Here is a 27923-nt window from a genome sequence, read left to right as displayed (position 1 = left end):
ACCCTGCTTCTGGGGCAGAAAAGTTGACGCCCTCCAAGAGCTGATAGAAGACTGATGCAGGCCTGGAGGTACTTCCTATCCCTCACCTAGGGGCCTGCTGGAGCACAATGCCTGGGGCTTTATGACTGCATCAAGTTGAAGCCCATTCTCTCTGCTTGAAGCACAGCACAGCGCGGTGCAGAAGAGCACAGAGCCTAGAGACCAGCGTGCCTGTCCAGGTCCTGGCTCCATCTCGAACTGGCACTGATGCCTTTGGCTGGGTACTTACCCTTCCTGTAAAATGGGGGTGATGATGATGATGAAGTTGTTGTAAGTTGAAGTTGTAAGTCAGTTGTTGAAGTTGTTGTAAGTCTCACTCTCAAGGGCATTATTTCCGAGAAAGCGTGCTTGTTTGCTTTCCTTGGAGACTCACAAATCTCTCTTTATAAGAATATGAAGGACGCCAAGGGCATTTGTGAGAGGCAGATAAGGGAGACTGACTTTTCAGTTTGGGTATCATAGTTTGCAAAATCCCATCTAATCTCAGAAGAGGAAGGGGTCTGTACTCTTTCAAGTCTCATTAAACGGTAACCATGGATCTCAGCCTCGCTTGCCCTTTGGGTCTTTACATTTCATCTCACCATCTTTTTCAAGCTCAATTAGTGATTTTTTTTCCTCTACATTTTCTCCCCAGGCCCTTTTGTCTTATAAAGAAGTTGAGGGGTTGCTGAAATCCCCTTAAGAGGCAGGTCACTGTTATTCTGACAGGTGGCCAGCATTAAGCCTGCCTCCATCTCCATCACTTAAGTAAATAAATACTGTGACCCAGGTCTTAAGTAGTGAGAAACAGAAGCTGGGAGGATTGAGGATTTGTCAATTGCAGATGAAACACTTGCTGGGCCCTGAATAATGTCCCCCTCCCCCAACCCTCATCCGGCAAGGATGTGCTGCTTCGACAGAATTAGCATCCACATATTATTCTGGTTTTCCAGTGTCTTCCCATGCCCTATTCCCACTTTCCTAAAAGTTTTAAGGTACTTTTTGTTTAATTATTAAACCAACGCAATTTAAGAGATTAAGTGAATTTTGAGAATTCGGCTGCAAGCTGAGGCAGTTGGAAACGCTGCTGGGCATGAGGCAGGAGGTCATGGGGTGTGGGGACAGTTCCTGAACTGGACAGTCTTAGTGGGTGGTTTCACAGAAAGCTCTAGGTCCGCTTCTGGATGTCAGCTTCTTAATACAAAATGTTTTTTCTCCTACTTTGTAGTGAAGAAGCAGGATTGCTGCATGTCTGTCCACTCTCTAGTATGACTCTTCCAGAAGTTTAAAGCTACTTTCCCTTCCTTTTCAAAATGTCATCTCTACCTTTCTGCTCCTATCCTGCCTTTCCATGGAAGAGAAAACCACACTGATTCAAAAGCCTCTCTGAGAAGCCTCCCTCCTCCCTGGTGCCCATGGTGTCAGTCTCTGCAGCTTATGAGAAGTTCAGAGGGTCAGCGGCACCGCCATGGTTACACAGCAATTCAAAGAGGTAGCCCCACATTGGCATTTGGACTCTCAATTTTGAACATGAACTGCTTTTTCAGCTTGACATTCAGGAATAATAGAAGATGGGGCGATCGGTTTGCCAGACATAATATGATTTTGTAGCAGAGAACAAGCTGCCTATATGGGGCTTATTAAACCAGATTAGTTGAAAAAAAACTCAGACACTGACCTCCAAGGGTTCCCACGAGGGTTCACTTTCTTTCACTTCAAGCAGTCCACCTCCTCTGCTGGGCAGCCAGTTCCTCCGATGGGCAGCTGGTTCCTCCTCCTGCAAAAGAGATGGGTACATGCTTACTGCCTTTGCTACCTCTGAACTTTGACAGCTCTTTGTCATGCATTTTGACATGCATGTCTAGTCTGGAAGACATTGGGAGCTGGTAAGAGGCCCCAACTTTGGCATCAGTCATGCTTGTTTTCAAATCCCAGCTATGCCATGTACCATCTGGGTAGCCTTGGATGTGCTCCTTTACTTCTCTCAGCCTCATGCTCCACGCCTGTGTAATGGGGATACTTCCTACCTGACAATGGATTTGTCAGAGTTGATATAACATCAGTAGGATTCTGGGCCCAGTGAGCTATTATAAAAAAATGGAAGATTTTATTACGCTGCCCATCATACTTTCTTAAAAAGAAAGGCAGAAAGACACATTAAGCTTATTTTTCTCTGTTAGTCAGAGCCCTTCCCAAGAGAAAGTGAATTCCTTGAACTGAACTGAGTCCGGGTAAAGGAGCTGCAGACCCAAGCCGTACATAAATCAAGCTCTTTAAATTCCTGTCTCTCTCTCTCCGAGCTACCCGACAAAACATTTGTGGTAGGTTCTTCTCGACTCCTTTCCTTCCGGAATTAGGGATGCCTTACAAGACAAAAATCTTGAGGTAAAAGGCCTTTCATATCTGAGAGCATCTATATCTGGGTAATGCTGAGAGAGAAAAATGCATTTCCATTAGGAAGCATGGCCACAGTGGAACTAAAAGCACGGGTAGACTAAACACACGAAGCGGAGAGCCCGCGCCCATCAATCAGCTTTGATTTTTATGAAGCCACAGTTACCATGAGGTGCATCCGATGCTCTCAGAGCCCGCTTACCAAGGGAAAGGGCCTGTGCTTTCATAGCCCGTTTCTGCCCCGACCTTAGCGGCTGACCTTGGGCATAGGCTGAGCTTTACAGTAGGAGCTCCTGAAATAGCAAATGACTCGGAACCCAAACGCGCCATGCTTGGGTTCACCAACATGCCCTCGCACATAACGGCAATAATGCTTCGGTAACAACTTAATCCTTAAAGGGACTCATATTTCCTAGAAGCCTTCCCTGAGCTCCCTTATCCTTACCCAGAACACCACCCCACCCTTGATACCGTCACAGCTCCTCACCTGCCACCCCCACCACGCACACACATACTTCTACCTGCGCCACGTTCTGATTGCTGCCTGTCTGCCTGTGAGCTTCCTGAGGTCAGTGACCAGGTCTTCTGTCTCTGCATTCCCAGCATTTAGTTCCAAAGAAATGCTTTCTTAATAAATTAATCAGTGTTTAGCAGAAAATAGCCAGGTCTATGAGAAAGATAGGAGAAATTAATCACAGACGAAATCAACAAATGTTGACTGAACGCTGTAAGCCTAGTGATGTACTAGAAAGCTTCATTTGTAAGACCCAGTTCTTGCCATGAAAAGTCCTTATAATTTGGTCCAAAAAGCAAGATATTGACACATGAAGTTAAATAGAAATAAGAGATTTAATTAATAATTCAAGGCAGCAATAAAAGAAAGTCAGAGCCTGTGATGCACAGGTTTCTCCAGTTATGTGAGTGACCATCGTTATGGGGAAGTGCTCACTGGGGGTATAAGTCTCAGACAACCACAGGCAGCTACCCTAGGAAAGGGAGTCTGAGTGATAATGATAATGTCAATCCCATGCAGCTTCATTCCTGGAGGAGAAAAAAAGGTCTGGCCAGTGGCAATTCCGAGTGGGTCACGTAGCTGGTTTGTTTTCTTAATTTACTCTGTGAAATGGTTTTCTCTAATGGCATGCCATTGACAAAATGCACCCTAATGTCTTCATCCATCACCTCCAAATGCTTTTGCATGCATCGGTTGTTGACTTGTTTTCTCCTGTTCAGCACATAAATGAAAGGAATGATTTATCCAAGGCCACCAGTTACTCTTATGTGGAATCTGAAATAGCTCCCCGGAGAAATATTGCCCTAGCAGGTGTTTCTTTATGCTGCTCTGAACTTGTATGGAAGGGTGACTTTGGCCTGGGCTGCACTGATACCTCCTGACCAGTGTCTCCTGGAGAGCTGGTCCAGGGGTCCACTGCGGTTTATAACTCTCGGATATAAGAGCTTGTATTCCTGTGGGTGTGACCGTTAGGGTTGGGTTCTAGGGGGTGGAAACTAGGGCTTGGCAATTGATGCTGTGTGTAGGCATTTGAACAAGTAATGAGATTCCCCTATGAGCTGTCTTGAACTCATATTCACCAGGAAGAGAAAGGGTATTACATGCATGAATGCACTTCCCTTCCTTCTTTTAATTTGTCCTACTTCCTTGAACTTTGCTCCCCAGGCTGGAGACATCTGGCCCTTAAACCTTCAGAGTTTTGCACATCATTGGAGCAGAAATGGAAGATAAACAGGAACATCAAGATAATTCTTATCAGACCTGAACAGACATTTCTCCAAAGAAGACATACAAATTACCAACAGACACGTGAAAAAATGTTCAACATCACTAATCGTCAGGGAAATGCAAATTAAAACCGCAATGAGATATCACCTCACCCCTGTCAGAATGGCCATCATCAAAATCACAACAAAAAATAAGTGTTAAGAAGGGTGTGGAGAAAAGGGAACCCTTGTGCACTATTGGTGGGAATGTAAATGAGTTTGGCCACTACATAAAACAGTAGGGAGGTTCCTCAAAAAATTAAAAATCGAAGTACCATACAAGCTAGCAATTCTACCTCTGGGTGTTGACCAGAAAAAAAATTACTAATCTGAAAATATATCTGCACCTCCATGTTCATAGCAGCACTATTTACAATAGCCAGGATATGGAAGTAACCTAAATGTCCACTGATAGATGAATGGATAAAAAAGATGTCTCTCATATATATATATATATATATATATGTGTGTGTGTATGTGTGTGTGTGTGTGTGTGTGTGTATTCCATTATATATATAATAAAATATTACTCAACCATAAAAAAGAATAAACTATTGCCATTTGTGATAATATGAATGGGCCTAGAGGGTATTAGATTAAGTGAAATAAGTCAGAGAAAGTCAAATGCTATGAGATTTCACTTATATGGGGAATCTAAAAAACCAAGCAGGGCTCCCCTGGCGGCGCAGTGGTTGAGAGTCCGTCTGCCAATGCAGGGGACACGGGTTCGTGCTCTGGTCCAGGAAGATCCCACATGTCGCAGAGCGGCTGGGCCCGTGAGCCATGGCCACTGAGCCTGCGCGTCAGCAACGGGAGAGGCCACAACAGTGAGAGGCCTGCGTACCACAAAAAAAAAAAAAAAAAAAAACAAAGCAAATGAACAAACATAACAGAATCAGACCTACAGAGAGCAAACTGGCAGTTGCTAGAAGGGAGGTAAGTGGAGGGTTAGGTGAAATAAGTGAAGGGGATTAAGGATGGCAAACTTTTAGTTATAAGTCACGGGGATATAATACACAGGGTAAGGAATATAGTTAATAATACTATGATAATTTTGTGTGGTGACAGATGGTTACTAAGCTTATCACAGTGATCATTTCATAATGTATTTAAATGTGGAATCACTATGTTGTACACCTGAAAGTAACCTAATAATGTATGTCAACTATCCTTCAATTAATTAATTAATTAATATTTTACAAAAGATCATTTTTATCTGCCGAAGTTTCCTGGAGAGAAGGCAGAGAATGGCGTTCTGTAAACAAGATCTGGTACTGACCGAAACACCACAAAGTTTCCGTCTCATTGAATGATGGTGATCATAAAGACTAAAAGTTTGAAGCACAAATAGTACGGAGATCCTGGAACGTTAAACACAGTACTCCTATCTGCAGCATTAACAGATTGGGGCAAGATTTGACTTAGCATGTTTGCCGTCTTAGTTCTTATCTCAAAATGTTAAAAAATGTAACTTGGAGGGTTTCTTTCACCGAGAAAATTTGTTGAAATCAATTTTACGGAACTAAGAAAAATGGTGATACTCATCACAATTTGTTTCTGCCTTACAGGAGAAAGAGAAAGACTATAATACCTCAACAATACTATGTCCTGTATATAACAAATTAACCCTTTTCCTTGACGGGCTATATTTCTGGGTACAAATGGCATTGAAATAAGGTGTACAGAAGGATAAGAATTTTCCTTACATTGTTTTCTAAAGGTCTGAAATACCGAAATAAAAAATCTGGAGCTAATCATAAGACCATTGGGAGTAGTGGGAAAAATCTGTTGCTTTCACATCTTATAAACGGAAGCTGCGTGTTCTGAGAAAAGTCAGAAAATGTGGTAGATTGGCATTGTATTTCTCTTGCATTTGTATTGAATAGATCATCTTCCCAAAGAAAGATGAGGTCTATGGGTGCAGCATCCAGGGATAGCAATAAAATATACTTGAGTTCAGAGATTATACAGAGAAATGTACTCAATAAAGATAAAGTGGGGGTGAGGGAATGAGAAGAAGAAGCAGAGAAAGCAAGAGGTCGAAGTCCAAAACTAAATGAACTTTTGGATTTCCCAGGACAATAGGTGTGACTTGTATATGTCTTTTGATCATTTTCTTTCTCTAAACTATGAATTGATGGATTTATCTTCTCTAATGTTAGGACACCTGGTTGTTTCATTCATATGAGGTCTGCTGGTTTTATAGGGGATGGGGAGAGCTGGACCCCTCATCACAGCCTATATGTGATGGGTTTTCCCAACACAGTCAACACAGTGGCACACGGGAGACTGTTTTGTGCGGATATTATTTTTTATTTATTTTTTTTGCTGTACGCGGGCCTCTCACTGCTGTGGCCCCTCCCGTTGCGGAGCACAGGGCCCGGAAGCGCAGGCTCAGCGGCCATGGCTCACAGGCAGAGCCGCTCTGTGGCATGTGGGATCCTCCCAGACTGGGGCACGAACCCGTGTCCCCTGCATCGGCAGGCGGACTCCCAACCACTGCGCCACCAGGGAAGCCCGGATATTACTTTTAAAGAAGACTTTTCCCAAGAAATAAATTATATACCTCCAGTGAAGTGACAGGATGCCGGCTCTTCCAGTTCTACTTGTGGATTCAGCAGTCTCCCACTTACTGATATGAATATTTATATCCATGCCAGTCGTGCTGTGGTTGTTTAGTAGTATTTACAGTGAAGAGGTTGGCTGGGATGCTGAGGACATCACCTACTGTTCTTAAAGCTCAGCATTCTTAAAGCTATTTAAAGAAGCCCTTCATCACCACCACTTTCGACCAACATTAGAAGCAATTCAATAGAAGCATTCTCCTTTCATAGCCCCCCAAGTAATTGTTGCTGACCTAGAGGCATTGTGGATGGAGATGTATGTGGGCCAGTTTTTTCTCTTATGTAATACCCTTTCATCTGAAAGTTTTGTAAAATTATAACTGAATGTATGCACAGTTCTTTTAGTTTGTTAGAAAATGCCTCTACTACTCACCTAAAGTCAAAGAGATTTCGTTTCAGTCCTCATTCTAGGAATAAGTTTTGGAAGTGGCACACCCAGTACATAAGGTTTCGGGTGTTAGTGGCCAGTAACATGGCCAGTAGATGGAGGGCAGAAATGCGTATCTGTACCTCTCTAGCCATGTACCAGGTAACTAATATTTCTCATGTGGCCACTCTGCATCAGGCACTCTGCTTAGCATAATATTCAGTCCAGAGTCAGGCCAAAGAGAGGCTCCAACTGAAGCCTTAACCACAGCGGTCTAACCGGCATCAGAGCAAATGAGCCTGTTTTCCTCCAAGTGACCTGCATTGAAATCATTGGTGCTACTCCCTTTTCTGTACCTGCTGTCCTATAACACAGAGTCTCCAGTTTCTGTAGTGACTTTTGCAGACCACGACTTGTATTTCATAACTTTTATTCTGTAGCCGTGATGTATATAAAGAGCAAAAGGTGCCGGTAAATTCATTTATTAACGTTTGATGACAAACATGTTTTATTGGAAAAAAAGAAATGAATACGAAGTAATTGACCTTTGGACCATGTGGCTAAGAGTGCATGTGTATAAGCTGGAGAGGTCTGGCTAATGTTAAATCTCGGAAATTAAAGTTTTAGGCCTTTTAAACTTTCATTGTTTGGATGATACAGCTTCAAACAGGCTAATGAGTACACTCTCTATTCTTCAAGGATTTAGAACTTCTCTGGCTAATATTAACATTGACATCTGCAAAGTGATGTTGAAATGGACACCCAGATAATAAGGAATGGAATATCTCTACCATGGGCCAGGGCCTTGATTGCTAGAAAGTTTTGGGGGATTCCTGAATGTTCCTGTAGTTTTAGGGTGTCTCCCTTTTATTCCAAGTAAGTCAGCCAAAAGACTTCTCTCCACAACTATGTTTCTCTAATTACAGTTAAAGAATTAACTACAAACTCAAGACTTTAAATATTTCTCCAGTACAGTGCTGAGTTCCACGACTCTGTTTGTCAGGCTGATATATCATAGATAGAAAGATATAGATATATACCATATATATATATATCAACTGATATATATATGGTATGTATATAAAGTATTTATATATATAACCAGATAGCTGTATCTCTGTTTAAAAATATATACCCTTGGGGCTTCCCTGGTGGCGCAGTGGTTGAGAGTCCACCTGCCGATGCAGGGGACGCGGGTTCGTGCCCCGGTCCGGGAAGATCCCACGTGCCGCGGAGCGGCTGGGCCCGTGAGCCATGGCCGCTGAGCCTGCGCGTCCGGAGCCTGTGCTCCACAACGGGAAAGGCCACAACAGTGAGAGGCCCGCGTACCGCAAAAAAAAAAAAAAAAAAAAAATATATATATATATATATATACCCTTTAATATATATTCATTTTTTTCAGAAATTTTGTCTCTTCTGTTTAAAAGCAGTATCTAAAGATTAGAGATTATGGCCATAATTTGATATCCACAATTTATAATCTTTAGCGGGTAGTTCAACCATTTTTTGTTTGAGATTCCATTGAGGTCTTCACTGAAAATGAAGCCTCTCTAATCTTCACCCATTGTCCTTTACACATGAGTAAACATGTTAAACTGCTCATAAAATGATAAAATAATTCTGAAGATAAATGTAAAATGACTTTTACAAAGACACGAAACAGTACATTACATTCTACTTTGGGTAGTGCTTGCCAACATTCCAGAGGTCAGAGATTTGACAGAAGACCAATTTAAAGGATCGGAAGAAATGATTCCTTGAGTGAAGAATTCTAGTTCCCCAGGATGGGAGTCTCAGTCTGGAGGAAAGGCGAAACATATAATTTTTCTTACCTTTGAAATTCTTAAGCTAATAAATTAGAGCAAGTGGTTAGTCTAAGACATGGAGAAAATTGGATACAGCATGAAAAATTAACAATAGTGTTAATGAGAAAACGGTCGACTTATAAGTTCTGTGCCTGAATTTGGTATGCTGGGGGATTAGGTCTTCATAAAGTTGTTTATTAAAAAAAAGAGTATTTGATCTTTTTTTAATGTTTCCAGATCCTGCCAAGGTCAAAGAAGACAATCTTTGCTTTGTCACATTATGTTCTGGTGTAAGGGTTGATGGTTTAATGAAACTGTCATAGAAGAGCCAGCAGCCAGTGTACATCAGACTTGTGAGTGTCACTGGGAGAGCATCTTTCACAAACAATTAGCTCTTTATAAGACGTATGATAGTCCTCACATTTATCACATATGTCCCATGCCTCCTGAATAAAAACACCATTTACAACCCACCAAAGTTAATCTGGGCCCCACTGAAGAGAAGGAAGTCAACCCTTTAGTTCTTTGTGGGCAAGTTAACTCTTTCAAGTGTGATACATACCATTTTATGCTGTTTAGCTGATGGACTTTTACCCATTTATACTTCCGAAGAGTTCTTTCTGATATTAAAGAAAGTTTAAAAATCTCTCTTGTCTTGGTGATGTTTGATTGCAAGGAACCAAAACTCACTCAAAAAAAGGGTTTATTATAGGATACAGACATAATAAATAGCAAGAAACAAGCCTAAGGAGGGAATGAACCAAGAATCTCCAGGCACCTCAGTAGCAGTTGTTCATGGATCTTCTATCTGATGCTTAGTAAAAACTCAGCTGATCAGCTTCTTCCTGGTCAGTGTGTCTACTCCAGGTCATGTGTCTGTCCTGATCAGTAGCCAGGGTTATGCAGGACCTAGAGCTACCCGCTTTGAAGAATGAGTGGAATAGGTTGAATTTAGGTCAGAGCAGTGTGTTCATGAAGACAAGTATTTATTATTCTTGTTCAAGGCCCCAAACAATTTCACCCCTACTACCTTTACTAGTAACTCATCAGCCTAACCATGGAGATTGCTTGAAAGTACGTAAGTGAACTGAGGCAAATCTCTCTACTACTGAAGGGGGTAAAAAGCTGCAAAGATTCATAGCGCTTGATGTACTGATAGGAATCAGTAGTACCATGTTTACCTACATATTGGAGAAATGAATTGGCCAGCCAAGATAAGCCATGAAGCATCTCTTGCAAGATGTTAGGCCCTGCCCACATTAAAGACTCATAATAGACTGATTTAGTTACACGGTTAAGCAACCTCACCAAGTGTGTGGTTGAAGAGATGAATCTGAGATGGTAATGGTGGTGAGTAGCTCCTATTTTTGGTATCATGTTTGGAACATGGGATTTGAAGTCAGGTCTGGTTCGGGACAGGATTCCACCACTCACTTCCCGTGAGATTTTGATCAAATGACTTAATCTCTTTGAGCATCAGTTCCTTCATCATTAAAAAGAGAGTGATAACAGTACTGATCTCACAGGATTGTTGACAGCAGTGAGAAGAAGGATGCAAAGAACTTAGCATGGTACCCGGTACGTGTGCGCTACCATTATCAAATCGTTTAAGTAGACCTTTCATACATGTTAATTCTTGTTTTATGACTTATCTCCCTTGTAGTTTTTTATACTCTCTAAATATAATTTTTAAAGTAAACAGAGAGGGTCTTCCCTGGTGGAGCAGTGGTTGAGAGTCCGCCTGCCGATGCGGGGGACACGGGTTCGTGCCCTGGTCCGGGAAGGTCCCACATGTCGCGGAGCGGCTGGGCCCGTGAGCCATGGCCACTGAGCCTGCGCGTCTGGAGCCTGTGCTCCGCAACGGGAGAGGCCACAACAGTGAGAGGCCCGCGTACCGCAACAACAACAACAACAAAAAAAGTAAACAAAGAATCTTCAACTAATGATCGAGATGGAGATAATTCTGTTCTGGACCCTCAAATCAAAATGTTAACAAAGAAAGAGTGGAAGCACATCAGATGTTAAGAAGGTATGACTCTGAGCTTGCGGGTAAACCTGGGATTTCCTTCAATAAAGGTGGTTTCCACCTCTGTCTCCTTGTCTTGTTGAGATGAAATATGGAATTGGAAGGCACATATTCCAGGCCAGCTCTGGGCAGCAAACCACCAGCTGCTTACACGACTTAAATTTATAGCACCTATAAAATGTATCCTTATGTACCTGCGTAAGGAATAAGCAGTCTAGAAGATAAGGAGTTTAATAAAAATCGCAGATATACACAGCCAGCTGCTAAAGGCTGGAACGGGAGTATTTTCAGCAGTGGATGTGCACTGCCATTGAATGCTTAAATCTGTGCAGGTGGGGCATTCCAAAAGCTTCTGCGGGATCAGGTTGCTCCAGGTACTTTGCAAGATTATGTTGTCCGTGAGTGAATGATTTTGTACAGGGGAGTCAGAGGACAGAGTACTCTCTTAGTCCCCAAGGATTCTCATCTGTTGTGACTAGCAAAAACCCAAAGTAGGAAGGATGGGTCACAGATCTGAAATCCACAGCCTTGCTGGAATGCCTTGATCCTTAGAAGTAAGTGACTCAGTATGATAAATACGAACTCCTCAAGCCCCTTAGGGAATGGAAATTTAAGAACCAGTTAGGTCAAAGATCAGGAAATTTATGACGATTATCTGCGGTTACAGTGTACAGTGTTTGAGAATGGTTTAAGCCAAAGAATCCAGTGCCTGTAAATCTTGAGAGTGATATTAATACCTCTGTGAGCATGTGTGTACAACGTTTCTGAAAAGATTAACTGCAAAGGCCAGTTCCCAGGAAAGACAAGCAGGTAATTGGCGTTTAATTAATGAGAATAAGTTATATTAAATTAAAGACTTACAATCCTTGATTATTTATCTTCCTGTAGCCAGTGTGACAATCTACTCTTAGATTATTAACTGGGCACTGTTTTACAAGAGGTCAAACTAAACCTGTTCAGACTGTATAAATAAGAATATGTTTGCATCTCAACCATGAGAACAAAATGACTTTTAGGAAATCATGGAGGGTTTTTTTTTTAACATAAATGATATCTTAAAAATTAAATCCAGCAGAGCATCCAAGGTATTCTCAGGCATATTCCATACCTACAGGATCGAGAAGAGTTGAACTATTATGTAGTAGAAGGGGCATGAGCTTGAGGGTCGGTCTGACCTGAGTTAAGCCCTAGCTCAAGTCCTAGCTCTGTCTCATATTAACTCTGTAGCCTTGGGCATGTTATTAAAATTCTCTGAGGTTCAGTTCTCTTATCTTCATAAATGGGAAAAAAATACCTACCTGGAATACATTGTTTTAAAAATTAAATACTTTAAATTTCCATGGTCCACTGCCTATGACATGGGCAGTGCTCAGTAAAAGTTTTTTTTCTTTATTTTCTCCTTCTTTTGTAGCACAGGATGACAGAGGTTAGAAAATTATTCCAAAACGAAGTTGAAAGATTCATTCTATTTGATTTTGACAATTACTATAAAGATACGTTTATCAAGACAGGGTGATTTGTGGAAGGGATAGATATATACTTCAAAGGAATAGAATAGAAAGTCCAAAATAAACCCAAACGAGTATGACCAGTTCATTTTTTTTAAACTTTTTATTTAATATTGGAGTATAGTTGATTAATAATGTTGTGTTAGTTTCAGGTGTACAGCAAAGTGGTTCAGTTATACATATACATGTATCTATTCTTTTTCAAATTCTTTTCCCTTTTAGGTTGTTACATAATATTGAGCAGAGTTCCCTGTACTATAAAGTAGGTCCCTGTTGGTTATCCTTTTTTTTTTTTTTTTTTTTTTTTTTTCCGGTACGCGGGCCTCTCACTGTTGTGGCCTCTCCCCTTGCGGAGCACAGGCTCCGGACGTGCAGGCTAAGCGGCCATGGCTCACAGGCCCAGCCGCTCCGGGGCATGTGGGATCCTCCCGGACCGGGACATGAACCCGTGTCCCCTGCATCGGCAGGTGGACTCCCAACCACTGCGCCACCAGGGAAGCCCCTCCATTTTAAATATAGCAGTGTGTACATGTCAATCCCAAATTCCCTAAGTATCCTTCCTCTCCACCCCTCCCAGCTGGTAACCATAAATTAAAACAAACAAAACAGACAAAAAAATGTGAAAAATGAAAACCTGATAACACCAGTGTTAATGAGGATGCAGACCAACTAGAGCTCTCATGCATTACTGATAGGATTACCAAATAGTACAGCTATCTGGAAAACAGTTTGGTAAGTTTCTTATGAAATTAAACGTACATTTACCATATGACTAACAATCCCACTCCTGGGTATTTACCCTAGCGCAATGACAACTCAGATTCACCCAAAAACCTGTACACAAATGTTGATTGCATCTCTTTTCATAAGCACCAGAACTTGGAACAACTCAAATGTCCTTCAGTGAATGAATGGATAAACAAACTGTGGTACATTCATACCACTTAGCAATACTACTCGGAAGACTACTTGGCAATAAATCAGGCAATAGAAAGGAACAAACTGTTAAAACACACGACAACATGGATGAATCTCAAGGGCATGATGCTGAGTGAAAGAAGACAGTCTCAAAAGGTTACATTCTGTATGATTCCATTTATGTGATATTCTCAGAAAGACAAAACTATAGTAATCAATGGTTGCCAGGGGTTATTAGGGCAAGAGGACTATACGACTCCAAATGGGCAGTATGGGGGAGTTTTGGGGGGATGATGTAATTGTTTTGTTCCCTGACTATGATGGTGGTGGTTACAAAAATGGATACATGTGTTAAAACTCAGAACTACATGCCAAAGATGTCAAATTGACTGTATTTTTAAATGCAATAAAATAAAAAGAAAAAATGATTCCATCAAGAAGTCAATCTTGGGCTTCCCTGGTGGCGCAGTGGTTGAGAGTCTGCCTGACGATGCAGAGGATGTGGGTTTGTGCTCCGGTCTGGGAGGATCCCACATGCCGCGGAGCGGCTGGGCCCGTGAGCCATGGCCGCTGAGCCTGCGCGTCCAGAGTCTGTGCTCCCCAATGGGAGAGGCCACAACAGTGAGAGGCCCATGTACTGCAAAAAAAAAAAAAAAAAAAAAAAGTCAATCTGACTTATGATAAATAAGATATAATACCCAGGAACTCTAAGACTCTTTTTGTGAGCATAGTTTATTTATTTATTGGAAAAGTGTTTATTGAGCACTTCCTATGTGTCTACAGTGTTCTAGTGCAGGAGATGAAGTGCTAAACATAACGAACACTCACGGGAGCTTGAATCACCATAAGTAATAACTATATGGCATGTCAGATGGTATAAATACTATGATAAGGGAAGTAGGAAATTGGGGCCGGTAGTGTTGCCATTTTATATGTGGTGGTTGTGGAGAACAATTCAATCACAGACACGAAGAGAAGGAGCAAGCTATGCAAATATCTTGGGATGAATGTTGCAGACAGAAGGAGCAACCTTAGATGGAGCTCCAATCCAGTACACAAGACTGGTCAGGGGAGAACCAACCACTCTCCTTAAAACCAGGTGGGAGGTTCCCAGAGAATCCTTTGCAGAACACTAGGGTTTGGATGAGGAACGCAATGTGACAACCACCAAGCCAACCCATCCCTGTACAGAGCTTATTTGGTTTGAGGTCAAGAAGAAATCTATCTTGGGTAAAAAAAAAATCTCTTATCCAAGGTTAAAGATAGAACTCCTGTCAGTTGGAGGTATGCTTTAGGCCTAGCTGATAAAGCCAAAGTCACCTAAAGACCACAGAGACTATGTCCAGCATGTGGTGAGAGCAGAAATCCATTTGTCCATTAGCAAAGACACAGAGGAGAGGAGACTGACCACTAGTATCTTTCAGTGATGCTGTGGGTACTCAACAGGTGTGGTGGAGTGTCAAGACTGCAGCCCAGATGGTTCATAATTAACCTGAGAAAGAGAAACGACTGTAGATGGGAGGTGATCCCCAGATTGACTGCAGATGAAGGTTCCCAAACTCTAGGCATGGGTATTCAGAGAAGGAGAGCCTGGGAAGAACCCTAGGGTTGACAGAGGTCAGCAGGAGGGACAGAGGGCAGACTATGGCTAAGTCAGTAAAGCCAGAAACCCAGTATAGATGACAAGATAGTGGATAATGTGACTGGAAAGAAGCTAGTGGACATATTGAAGCCTGTTTGCCTTAAGCCCGGAGCAAAGCTGAAAATATCCCTTAGTATTGCTTCTTCTCTTTTCCAAGGCTCAGTGGCTGCTCCTTGAGTTCACTTTGAAGATGAGCAAACCTTAAGTGGGGACCATGAAAATTCCCTCCCATTAGCCATTACTATCCCACACTCTTGCTGGGCTGCAGCTCAGGAAAATCCAAGGGAACCCGTCCCCTTTAAGAACCAATGGCTTACAGGGACTGGCTTCCTGCCAGTGTGGAAAAGTAGAGCGGGAGACGTTTAAAGCCCTGTTTGAAAACTGTCATTTTTCCATCGGCCTCAGATGGGGTGATTAATCAAGAAGCAATTCTGGAGAGAAGCCATCTTCTTTACCTACTTAAATCTCCCAGGTTAAGTTGTATTTTAAGCCCTGGTTTATTTTTAGACAAGTTTGTTGCTGTTGCCTAACCCTATGTTAAAGCAATTATTGTCTGCGAGGGTCATGCAGAGTTCAGTAGAACTGCAAAACTCACAGCCTTTAGTATTAACTCAAGCCTTTAGCAGCTTGTTCAGGGTCTTTTCCTTAAAGGGACAGAACAGTGAGAACAGTCAGCAAGGACAGAAACACACTTGACATTTCAAGAGATGGGAGGCTTCTTTTTGTGGCTTCTGGCAAAGGCCCCAAAATCAAATGAACAAAAAAATGGTTAGAGTCAAGTCCCATCCTCTACAGACCAGTGCCCCCAAAATATTGTTGAATTTGTTATTTGAACTTAAGTGAGAAATTAGAAATTCAAAAAGTGGAGGGAAGAGAATATTTCGAACGCCTACTATATTGCCAGTTGCTTCACATAAGTTTACCTTAATTCTCACATCTACTCCTTTGATGTAATTGTGTATGATGTAATTGTATATGCTATTATTACACGTACTTTGCAGATGAGGAAACTGAGAGAGTTAGGTATTTTGCTCAAGATTACACAGTAACTGGCAGAGGCCAAGATGAGAACCCAGATTGGTTTGACTAAGTACCTGGACCCTTTCTCACTACCTGCTGGCCCACATTAAAGCACAGCAACAGGGCTTTGAATGTCAGGGTAACTGGGCAGGTTGAATTTTTCTTTGTTCTTTTAGATTCTACAAATATACATAAGATACTCATTTCAGACAACTCTTTTTCCTTTGAGTTCTGTGTCTTTGGAAAATAATGAGAACTAATATTTAGGACAACATATGCCAGATATTGAAGCCAAATGCCACGATCTCATTAAATCTACGCACAGCACACATACACACATAATTAAAAATAAAAGAAGATTTAATAATCATCCCACTTTACAGAGAAGGGCGCTGGGGCTTAGAGAGTTTACATCTCTTGTTCATGTAGCACAGCCAGCATGTGGTAGAGCCAGGTTTCAAACCCAGGCATTTTGATTTGAGAATCTACTCCTACCTACTGTTTCATTCAGGCAATATGTTTTCCTTTTCCCCTACCCTGACTGATAGAGTTAAGCACCCATCCCAGATTTCTCGTGAGGAATCTAGGGGCTGACTGGCAACCTCACTGCAGAGTGTATGAGCCCCGCGAGAGAAGGGGCAAAATGACCACATGTGAAACCGCTGCCTCTTTAGCCTTTGTGTCTCAAGCTGCTTGGCCAAAATGCTGCTAAGCTACCCTCCACGGGGAAGCTGCTCTATAAAGGGAGTGGGGCCCAAAAGCCACAAGGCCTGTGGGTCAGACCCAATGCCCCAGCTTCTTTGAAGGCTCTAGACATTCCCTTCTCCCTCGCTTCTAGGACCTGCAATCCTTCTGTGGCATCACTGTGGAATGCTGTTTAATGACTGCAAATTCCTTCCATTCCAGTGTCCAGGCCCCTTTGCACTATAATTCCACACCCTTCCCCATCCTGGAGGAGAGTCTATTTCTCCACCCCCTTCAACCTGGGTGGTGTTAAGACTTGCTCTAACCCATCTGCTTCCACCCTCTTTGAGTGCTGTCCTGAGGCCACCATACAACGAAGCTGATCTAGCCGACTGGATAATGAGAGGCCAAATGGGAGAGAAGTGAGGCACCCCAGCCAACAGCCAGCACCCACGACCACACAGGCCAGGGGTGCCCACTGTCTTAACCTTGAGCCCTGCTGACCCTCCAGCTGAAGGCAGCTGCTTGAGTGAACCCTGGCAAAACGGGCAGGGCAACCTTGGAGCCAATTCAAAGAATCATGAAAAACTAATCATTGTTTTAAGCCACTTTTGGGGGTGGTTTGTTACACAGCAAAGACTGACTGAAACAGTGCTCCTTTGAAGTTCAGAGCACTGTAAGCGTGTATCCTTGGTTAACACTCTTCTCTGGAACACTTCAGAGGCTGCCACTGTGTAATCAATGAAAATGATGCTCTCCAGAAGCCTGCCTCCACTTCCATAAATTCCTCCAGAGAACACTGTATGGTTTCAGGCCTCTTTTATACTTTGAGCAGCACAGGCAGGGCACCCGGACTACTAGACTGACAATATTTGAGATCTGGAAAAAATATTGTACCAATATTTTAAAAGAAAGCTCAAAATCAAAATTAATATTTCATTGAATGTAAATGTAATCATCTGCCAAGTAGTTGCCTACATTTCAACGCTTACATATAAAATACACTTAATGTGGACCATTATGCTTGAATCAATGATACAGGATGTTTCTTCCAAAAGTTATATGATCTGGGGCCCCTGACAATCTTGAGTATCTCGGGCATTTTGTGTGCCGATGGACCTGAGAACTCTGTATTTGGTCTTTAAGTTCTACCCTGATGCCCCAAACTCTGGCTGAGTTATACTATCTTGTCCTTGGGGAGAAGTTTTTTTTTCTTTTTTTTAGCTGCATTGGGTCTTCCTTGCTGCACGCGGGCTTTCTCTAGTTGCGGCGAGCAGGGGCTACTCTTCCTTGCAGTGCACTGACTTCTCATTGTGGTGGCTTCTCTTGTTGAGGAGTACAGGCTCTAGGCGCATGGGCTTCAGTAGTTGTGGCTCACGGGCTTAACTGCTCCGTGGCCTGTGGGATCTTCCCAGACCAGCGTTCGAACCCATGTCCCCTGCATTGGCAGGCGGATTTTTAACCACTGCGCCACCGGGGAAGCCCCAGGAGAAGATTAATTGAGGAGTTCCTAAAACTAAGGGTGCCCTATCTACCCAAGTTAGTTACCAAAAAGGCAATCACGTGGCTCAGCCAATCAGAGGCTTCTTAAGGCAGGTCAAGGCAACCAAATTCAGCAGAAAGGCCGTAGAAAAGCAATGGAGTGTTTTCTAGAGAAGCAGGATTGTGGGGACACAGTGCATGATGGGGTACAAAGATGAAGCCAGTAAGGACAATTTAATCCTTCATTAGCTAATTGAGAATTATTTGAAGCCTAAATCCCTCCTGAGGAAAGGAAGCAGGGAGCTCCTGAATTTCTGACTGTCAGAATCATAACCACAGCCACACATTTTATGAAAACATAGAAGCAAAACTGGCACAGCAGCTTAGCAGGGGGACCACAAAGCGCTCTTTCTGCCACATTAACCCACAGAGAATCGGCAATGCCCCAGATGCCATTTTCGAAAATGAGGATTAGCCACTTCTGCCTGAGTGGAGCTCAGCTCTCAGTTTGGTTCTGCAAGTGACCACACACCATGTTTTTTCTCACACTCTCTCTGGTATTTGGGAATATACCCAACCTTAATCAAGGGTCTCCAAATCCAGTCCATGTAGCCTAAAGGCTATGTTGGAGGAAGGGGTCAGCCTTACTGGAGGCCATTAGGATAATAAACTAAACTCATGAATCACTCCTGCAAGGCAACTGCTTGGTGGAAAGGCCCTGCTAAAAGCCAAGATTGCTCTTAATTTAATCTAGTACAGCCAGTCCCCTGGAGAAGTGCCCAGGAGTTGTTTATGGGAATAGGGAAGTAATCAATACACCATCAGAGAAGGAGCCAGATAATTTAGGTCATGTTCACCTGAGGGAGGGCAGACCTTGTAGAAAGGGCATCTATAACCGTGGTTGAGGGAGGGAGAGGAAGAGAGGATGGGAGGAAGGAAGAAACAAAAAAGAATATGTTAACAAGGAGAATTTGAACACTTTTGTCCTGATCAGGACAATGAGGAAAAACTGACAGTTTTCTTTAAAGATGTCCCCTGCCAGATTTATTATTCCTCAGACAGAGGTTTATTAAATGCCCCCTTGGTTTCTTCTCACCCACAGTTGCACATTCTGGAGCAGGCACTGAATTCCTGTATTGCATCCTCTAAACTTCTCATCCATAGCTTCTCAGCTCATTGATGGCAGCTGACAAATTCCTGTTCCAGCCCACAAGTGTGGAGGAAACTCACATGGTACATTTCCTTCATCTGTTGCAAAAAACACCTTCCGGTAGACACATCCCATTGTTCTAGATCATGTTTGGGCAATGAATAAGAGAAGTAAGACCAACCTCAGCATGAGCTACTTGCTTATTCCTGCATTCAACAAATACCTTTCTACATGTGCAAGTGTATTTGTTTCTACCTTTTAAAAAGGTAATATTCATGCATGCTAAAACTTTCAGTTTTACAAAGGAGTTTAAAGTGTGAAATCAGTCTCCTTTCCACCCATCATAACCCTTTTCCAAGTACTCTGCCCAGAGGCAGTTCTTACCACCATTATTATTTTTAAGTAAGATAACATTCTTGGCACTGGTACCTTGCATTCTTTTCTCTTAACAATACGGTATGGACTTCATTCTTTGTGAGTATGTGTAGATCTGCCTCAGTGTTTTCAGTGGCCACATAAGATTCCATTTTATGTGCATTTAGGTTGCTTCTAGTCTTCTTGTTTCTTTTTTGTTAAATCTTTTGAGCTTCTTCAAGATTCGAGCATCTTCAGGGGATCTCGTCCCTGCCCTTGAAGACTCCCAATCTAGTGGAGGAGACAGGCGTAGAAGTAATTAATTGATGATTTGATTAATTAATGTTTGGGCTACACTCCTGACATGAATCCAGGACTACAGAGGCACACAGAAGACGCATAAATCTCCTTGGTGGGGGCGCAGAAGGCATCACAGAGGAGGGTTCAGGGATGCTCACCTGGTGGACATGCAGGTAAGGGGGCAGGAGGAAACAGCCTGTGCCAAGGTGGGCTTAGGCAGCTGCAAGAACAAGCGACAGGAGGAAGGGAGAGACTGCGCAGCCACTGACCACCGAGGTCTGCAGATGGAGCTAGTCCCTCGTCTAAGCCTCAGCATCCCCAGCAGACAGACGCTCCCTCCTGCTTCTTCTCTCCCAAGTCCCCCAAGCAGCTCAATGCACAAACCTCAGAGAGAAATCCTCCGGCCTAAGCCAGGCCTTCTGGGCATGGTATTTTGAGTCCTCCATGGGAGCAGCGCCGGCCCCCTCGGTGTCCCCCTTCCCTGCGGGAGCGGAGGCGGCACTGTGCACCTGCCTCTGAATTGTGCTCGGCAGTTGCCTGCCGGGAGCTGAGTGACACAGCAGGTGCCTCCAGCCTGCAGACAATTCCATATTTCAATGGAGCGTCGCCACCAAAGCTTATTATCTAGGGCACTAAAGTTTGGGATTAGGGGGATTCGGAATGATTGTGTGATTCTCCACAAAGCTTATCTTCTAATAGACCAGCTGCTTTATTAGGCCGCCCCCAGCCGCGCCGGGCCCTTCCCAAAGCATCCCGAGTCCCAGGCAGCCGAGGGGGGCCCTTGAAGGCGGCAGTGGCAGACAGCTGGGGGTATCATATCACCCTCAGTCTCCATCTGCGAGTGTTAAATTATGGGCGGCTTCCAGCTGGGCACACCCAGGCTCCCACCTTCCTCCCACAAAGCCCTCCCCCCACGTCAATGTCTGGCATCTGCCAAGGACACGACATGACCGCCCTTCCCCCGCTGGTCCCCACTTCTGAACTCTGAACGGGCCAAGCTTGGGCATTTGCCTGCTATTAGGGCATCACTGGCACGGGGTGACCGTGGAGTGCAATGGCGTGGAGGGCTGTGGAGAAGGGGGTTACCGTGAAAATTTCTGTTGCACGCGGGGCTCTGCTGGAAAGCGGATGGGACTGTGCACCTCGGAATCCCAAAGAAGCTGGCATGCTTAGCAAGCTTCTGAGTATTTTCCCCTAAACAGGAAATTAATTCACCCTTTGTTGTAATGTGGATCATTCCCACACCCTCCTCCGTCCCACTGCGCAGTTCCTTTTCTGGTTGGAGCCGAGCATGGGGACGGTGTCTCTTCAGCCCCTTGTGATCAGGGGCACTGGACTACTCTCATTCCCTATCCCTCCCTGAGAGCTTCTTTCGTCCTGGGTCCCTGGCAGAATATCTGCTCAGAGGAGGAGTTTACTAATAAGCATTGATAAGCATGCTGAGAGGAATAAGGGAGTCTGCGAATAAGTTTGAGACATAAGGAATGTGTGCCCTGGTTTTCCAGTTCTGCAAAACACGAATTCTATCACTTTCTTTGCAGGACTGTTGTGAGGGTTAGAAATAAATGTGAGACAAGTGTAGTGTCCAGCATTTGGCATGTGCTCAATAAGTGTCACTGTGATGATGATGATGTGGTATTATTATTGCATTTGTTGTCGTTATGTATGACCTGTAAACACATTCATTACCATGGCTTCTGTAATGATCCTACTGGTATGAATGTGGGCAAGAGACTGACTGTGCGTCTAGCACGCTCAGTCAGAAGCGCCTGACTGTTGTGAATGAGCTTGAGAGCAGGACTAAGTACTTAAGCAGTGATGAGAGTGACTAAAGTTTATCTAATCTGTGCTCTGTTCATTCACTTATTCATTCATTCGACAACCAAATTCTAAGCCCCTACTATGCGTTAGGCACTGTTCTAAGCTTTGGGAAAACAGCAGTAAATGAGAATTTAAAAGTCCTTGCCTCTATGGAACTCATATTTCTTTGGGGAAGAAAGAAAATAAAATGTACATTTGAAAAAGAATTTCAAACTGTGATAAGCCCTACGAAGAAAATAACCAAGTGATGGACTAGAAGCTGATTGTCAGGGTGTGGTGAGATGGGTGAGTGACCTGGAGGAGGGTGGCCATAGACAAGTCTCTGAGGAGAAGACAGTCGAGTGAAGACCTAAGCGATGAGAATGAGGCAGCCTCATGAAGATCTGGGAGAAAAGTGCTCAGGCAGAGGGAACAGCAAGCGCAGAGCTTCTAGCAAGAGAGATGCCAAAGAAAAGGCCAGTGTGGCCAGAGCAGGTGGGTGGGGAGCAAAGGGAGGGGAAGTGACAAGTGCCGAATGATCAAAGTCCTTGGAGGCCCCGCGGGGGTTGGGATTTCATTCTTTCTTTTTCTTATCAGCTTTATTGAAGTATAATTGACAAATTAAATTGTAAGACATTTAAAGTGTCTATATTGTGATTTGAGATACATTTACATTATGAAAGGATTCCTCCCAACTCGTTAATTAACACATCTATATATATATAATATGTTATATATATATATATATAGGTGAGAACATTTAAGTTCTACTCTCTTACCAAATTTCAATGTAGGATTTCATTCTAATTGCCATAGGAAGACAGTGGAAGGTTTTCAGTAGTCGAATTACATGATTTAATTTGTATGTTGGGGAGGTCCTTCTGGCTACTGTGTTCAGTGTCAGTGCACTTGCATGAAAAGCCCTCACAGCGTCAGTCAACACAGATGCCACAGCCTATCACAAGAATTCAGAAAGCCGGGACAAGAGGAGGCCTGAGCTGACAGAGACCCAGATCTAGAAACGCACGTCAACAAGAAGCCCAAGAAAAGCCTGTACTGAGGACAACTTCATATGAAGTTAAACTATATTGACATCGCATTTCCTACAGGCCTGGGACTTTTGCTCCACTTAAATTAATACCCAGGGCAACTGTAAAAGTTTAAGATTTCGAGAAGAGCAAGCGATAACATCTGATTATCTTTTGAATTGACTACCATGTCTGTGGCTGTTTTTCCTAAGTCCCTGTCCCTTACACACATATTGCAAAACTTTCCTCAACTCTTTGTTCTCCTATGATTTGATATGAGGAGACTCACATAGGACAGCTGCTTCATAGGGAAGAAGGTAAGTGGCCCTCATCCCTCAGTTTGGAAAGCTCTGGGAATATTACACAGAGACACATACAAGGTTTACTTGTATGCTTTGTCATTCTGTTACAATTTCTTGTGAGTCTGTGGTCTGGTGGGAAATATATAGAATTAGCAGTCAAGAAAGGTAAAGTTTGGTTCTGTCTCTGCTTCTAACTAGCAACACAAACTTAGACAAGATATTTGTTCTTTCGGGCCTCAGTTTCATTTCTATCATATGGGTCTAGATTAATACTTCCTCTCCAAACAAACAAACAAACAAAATTTAGGTCTCCTAAACATAATTGAGAATCGGATGTAATTTTAAAAATCCTCCATAAACATCGGACTAGATATCACTTAACCTACGTACAAAATCTCCTGACAGTCCAAATAGGAGACTCCTGTCTATACCTGCTTTCATATACTTCACACACATTGCTAACACACTTGGTTACTGATTCCTAAACTCACGACATAGCATTACAGAGCAGAAGTAGATTCAAAATGAGAAGGACTCTTGTGTACTGTCATCAAGGACATAGGATGCCATGATCACTGTGTACTGGGACTGTGTCACTGTTTTTTGTAATCATTATTACATCTTGCATATACCAGGCACTGAATATAGACGTTTGCTGAAATAAAATGGATGCTATCAATTGTAGCTATTTTTGGGGGGGTCAGAAAACTCAAGAATTCAAACAGAATTAAATAAATGCCTAGGTGAGTTAGGGTAGAGGCAGAGAGCCTGATACAACTTGAGCCTTAAAATCACAGTGGTAAAATATACAACAAAGTAGTAGTCAACCATACAATGATGATCTTGTACTCCCAAGAAATAGCTAGATTGTGGACAATCTTTATAAAGGCTCTCTTTATAAAGGCAAGAAAGGCGTTTATACATTTCAGCAAAAATTCATTTAGATTTTTAAAAATCCAAACTGTCAGTTATCCAGAAGATAGAGATATTTAGAATAAATTATTTGTTATTTGTTTTTACACATACATTTATTGACAACTTAAAATATACCAGAGAGAATCAGGCATGACATAGACAGACAGGGTCTCTTGCCCTCATGAAATCTGCATTCAACTGAGAGAGCCAGAAAATAAGCAAGTAAACACAGAGAAATACATAAGGAATTTACCTTAGGAATCTTAGTGATTCAGGGTCTCCTCTAATAAAACCTCACAGGTCCATCTAAGGAGCAATTAAGAAATTATATGTGAATGTGCTATAAAAGTTAAACGCACTCTCACAATGTAAGTTTTATTAGTAATAAGTGGTATAAAGAAAACTATCAGTTATTAATGAGCATCTTATTACTATGTATTCAGATTTGAAAAAAGGAAGTAAAAAAATCAAACCGCAGTAGTATATGAATAGTGTGATTTGACTTATGATTGTGCATTGGAAAGAAAATCTCTTCGAGGGCTTTCACTTTTTAAAAACACTTCTATGATGTTTGATTTTATTTTACAAGGGACTTGTATGGCTGTTGTAATTTAAGTGTTTTTAATGCAAAAACAGTCAATGGGATGTTCACGGGCCCCTATAAATAAGCACGTGTGCATTCAAAAGAACCAGAATGTGTGTAAGATGGTCGCCATTAAACATGCAAAGTCTGTGCTGTATCTAGCTTGGGTAATGAGGTAGAGAGAAAAATTCACCAAGATGAACTTGGAGATACTTCCTTTAGCACAGAAGGCAGAAACATTAATTGATGGATGTGATGCCCACGCAGGATAACACATTTAGCTCCCGAACATGACAGCTTTAGTTGGTCAATGTAAAAATGAAATGAAATGAAATGAAAGTCTCTTGAATTGGGGTGATGGGGGAGAAGAGGAGAGATAATTCTACTGGGCACCAAATATTTGTAGGTTTTTTTTTTTTAACATCTTTATTGGAGTATAATTGCTTTACAATGGTGTGTTAGTTTCTGCTTTGTAACAAAGTGAATCAGTTATATGGGCACCAAATATTTATTTTCCATTGATACAAGGACTTTGGTCTCAGGGCAAAAATCAGGGTAGGACTTTCTTCCTTTCTTTCCTTTTCCTTTCTTACTTTGTATCTTTTTTTTTTTTCATTAAATAACTTTACTCAAGATGAAGTATAGAAAGGAGGAAAAATGTTTTACATTTCAAGAGAAACGATTTCCACTGGAAGACACAACACAAATCTATCTCTGGGTTTTCTTAGGTGGGTGGCTGGAGAAACATGGTCATGATTTTAAAGATCATAGTCAAGGTGAACAAACATTACACTGAACTCATCCCGAGGCTCCATTACTACAGAAGAAAACAAATCTTCGTGATCCTGACAAATCCAAGCTGAACACTGCCTGCCTAGACAAATCCCAGCTTATCAATCAGGCTGCTCCGAGGAAGCTAATCCCTAGCGCCCCAGCCTGCCTGGGAGTCACTGCTCACTCTTTTGCTCGATTTTCTCTCCTCTGAGTACACAGATTATTTAAATGGTGTGGCCATCAAAACAATTGGAAAGCAAACAGGCCAAGGTGAGAAAGATGCCTAGAGTGTTTCTGAGCAAGATTTAAGATTCTCCTGCTCCCAGGAGCAACAATTTGCATTTACCTGGAGCATCAAAAACAGCCCTAAAGGGCTCCCCTGGTGGCGCAGTGGTTGAGAGTCCGCCTGCCGATGCAGGGGATACGGGTTCGTGCCCCGGTCCGGGAGGATCCCACATGCCGCGGAGCGGCTGGGCCCGTGAGCCATGGCCGCTGAGCCTGCGCGTCCGGAGCCTGTGCTCCGCAACGGGAGAGGCTACAACAGTGAGAGGCCCGCGTACCGCAAAAAAAAAAAAAGAGTCATGTACCACAAGGTTTGTTGCAGTTCTATTTACAATAGCCAGGACATGGAAGCAACCTAAGTGTCCATCGATAGATGAATGGATAAACAAGATGTGGCACATATATACAATGGAATATTACTCAGCCATAAAAAGAAACGCAACTGAGTTATTTGTAGTGAGGTGGATGGACCTAGAGTCTGTCATACAGAGTGAAGTAAGTCAGAAAGAGAAAAACAAATACTGTATACTAACACATATATATGGAATCTTAAAAAAATGTTCTGATGAACCTAAGGGCAGGACAGGAATAAAGATGCAGACATAGAGAATGGACTTGAGTACACTGGGAGGGGGAAGGGTAAGCTGGGACAAAGTGAGAGAGTGGCATACACTACCAAATGTAAAATAGATAGCTAGTGGGAAGCAGCCGTGTAGCACAGGGAGATCAGCTCGGTGCCTTGTGACCACCTAGAGGGGTGGGATAGGGAGGATGGGAGGGAGACGCAAGAGAGAGGAGATATGGGGATATATGTATATGTATAGCTCACTTTGTTATAAAGCAGAAACTAACACACCATTGTAAAGCAATTATACTCCAATAAAGATATTAAAAAATAAAAAAATAAAATCTAAACAAAGTATTTGAACATAATAAGTGCTCAGTAAATTGTATTATTGTTATTACTATTACCTTTGGGCTAAGTATGGTCCATGTTCACCAAAGAGTGTAAATTAGTATAAGAAACATACAGCAATGTTAGAATGAACAGATCAGAGGTCAACCTTGCTCACAGGTATAGATCTTATGACCCTTATAGTTGACATCTTGCCTATTTAGACCTATTGTACCTACTTGCCCCTTCTTAGCTGACCTCCTTGGAAATGACCCCTTGCTTTCCTAGGGGGTCTCTCAGACCTTTAATTTCCCTGGTTCCCCCTGCCAGAACTATCTAATTGTGACTGTCACCTGGAATTCCACAGTGTTCTATATTACATCATCATAGGTTCAGCAAAGATCTCTAGTCATGAGAATATTCACATTGCATAATAGTCACTGGATTATCCCGTCTTAAGAATAAAGAATATTTCCTACCAGATCTCTCGGCTGGACTTCTGTTGATCCAGACTTCTATTTTGTACTTTTAACAAAGTGAGTAAGTAATGCAGAAAGATCCAGGCTACTGCAGTCTGAAATGGCATCCCCAAGCAGGGAGCTGCCTACTTGCAAACCAACCTCAGAATAAACCAGTAGAATGTTTACCTATCTGCCGTGTTAGCATTTTCTGGTAATAGTCTTGGGAACTTGTCCCATAGTAAAAGATCAAGTTGATTAGGGAGCCCCCTTCCCTCTGCCTACACACAGACTTTTAAAAATCAAGCTTTAATGTTTGCAGAGGCTTATTGATATTGTCCAGCTCTGACAACCCTAGTTCCACTACCAGACCTGTTAGGAGGTGACATGGACTTAGCAGTGCCTTCGACTTTCATTACTCAGCCAGATTGTGGAGTCTATCAATTATCCTAGCATTGACAGTCACTGAATTAATTGGTGCCTTGGACGAGGACAGTTTTACCCTATGTTGTTCTGACAGCTGGTTTTGATATCGGGACGTTGTCAACTTCCCCTTCAAGGGGGCGGTGGGAGGGACGGTTGAGCGAATCAGGAGAGGACATTTCGGAATTTTTCCCCTACTCTCAGCAGCCGCAGGCTGTCCTCCTCTTAAATAGAACTGCTGACATTCTGAACCCGAGCATCCCAACACATGTCAGACTTGTACAGAGCAATCTACACTGCATAGGGCTGACAAATGAGAGAAAGACCCAGAAAAGTTCACGAAGTTATTAACACTGACCTGGGAACCCTTTAGCAATGATTTCAAGTGCCTT

The 27923-nt window shown here is 42.7% G+C and overlaps 1 long non-coding RNA gene across 4 annotated transcripts in view; it reads right to left on the bottom strand.

Moving 5' to 3' along the window:
- Window positions 1–14086: 14086 nt before the first annotated feature.
- The window catches only part of LOC109552263 (uncharacterized), a 39220-nt gene continuing 25383 nt past the window's right edge, over window positions 14087–27923 (bottom strand). Inside the window, exons 2-5 of one of the 4 annotated variants that reach the window (XR_012333492.1) lie at window positions 24370–24422; window positions 21158–21265; window positions 19847–20062; window positions 14087–19556 (exon numbers count right to left, since the gene is read on the bottom strand). This is a non-coding gene — a long non-coding RNA (uncharacterized lncRNA). The other 3 variants (XR_012333489.1, XR_002179073.3, XR_012333491.1) reach the window with 3 other exon arrangements.

This window comes from Tursiops truncatus, chromosome 8 (genome assembly GCF_011762595.2).
Source record: "Tursiops truncatus isolate mTurTru1 chromosome 8, mTurTru1.mat.Y, whole genome shotgun sequence".
In the NCBI taxonomy this organism is placed as follows: domain Eukaryota; kingdom Metazoa; phylum Chordata; class Mammalia; order Artiodactyla; family Delphinidae; genus Tursiops; species Tursiops truncatus.
This window is presented reverse-complemented; position numbering and strand designations above follow the sequence as displayed.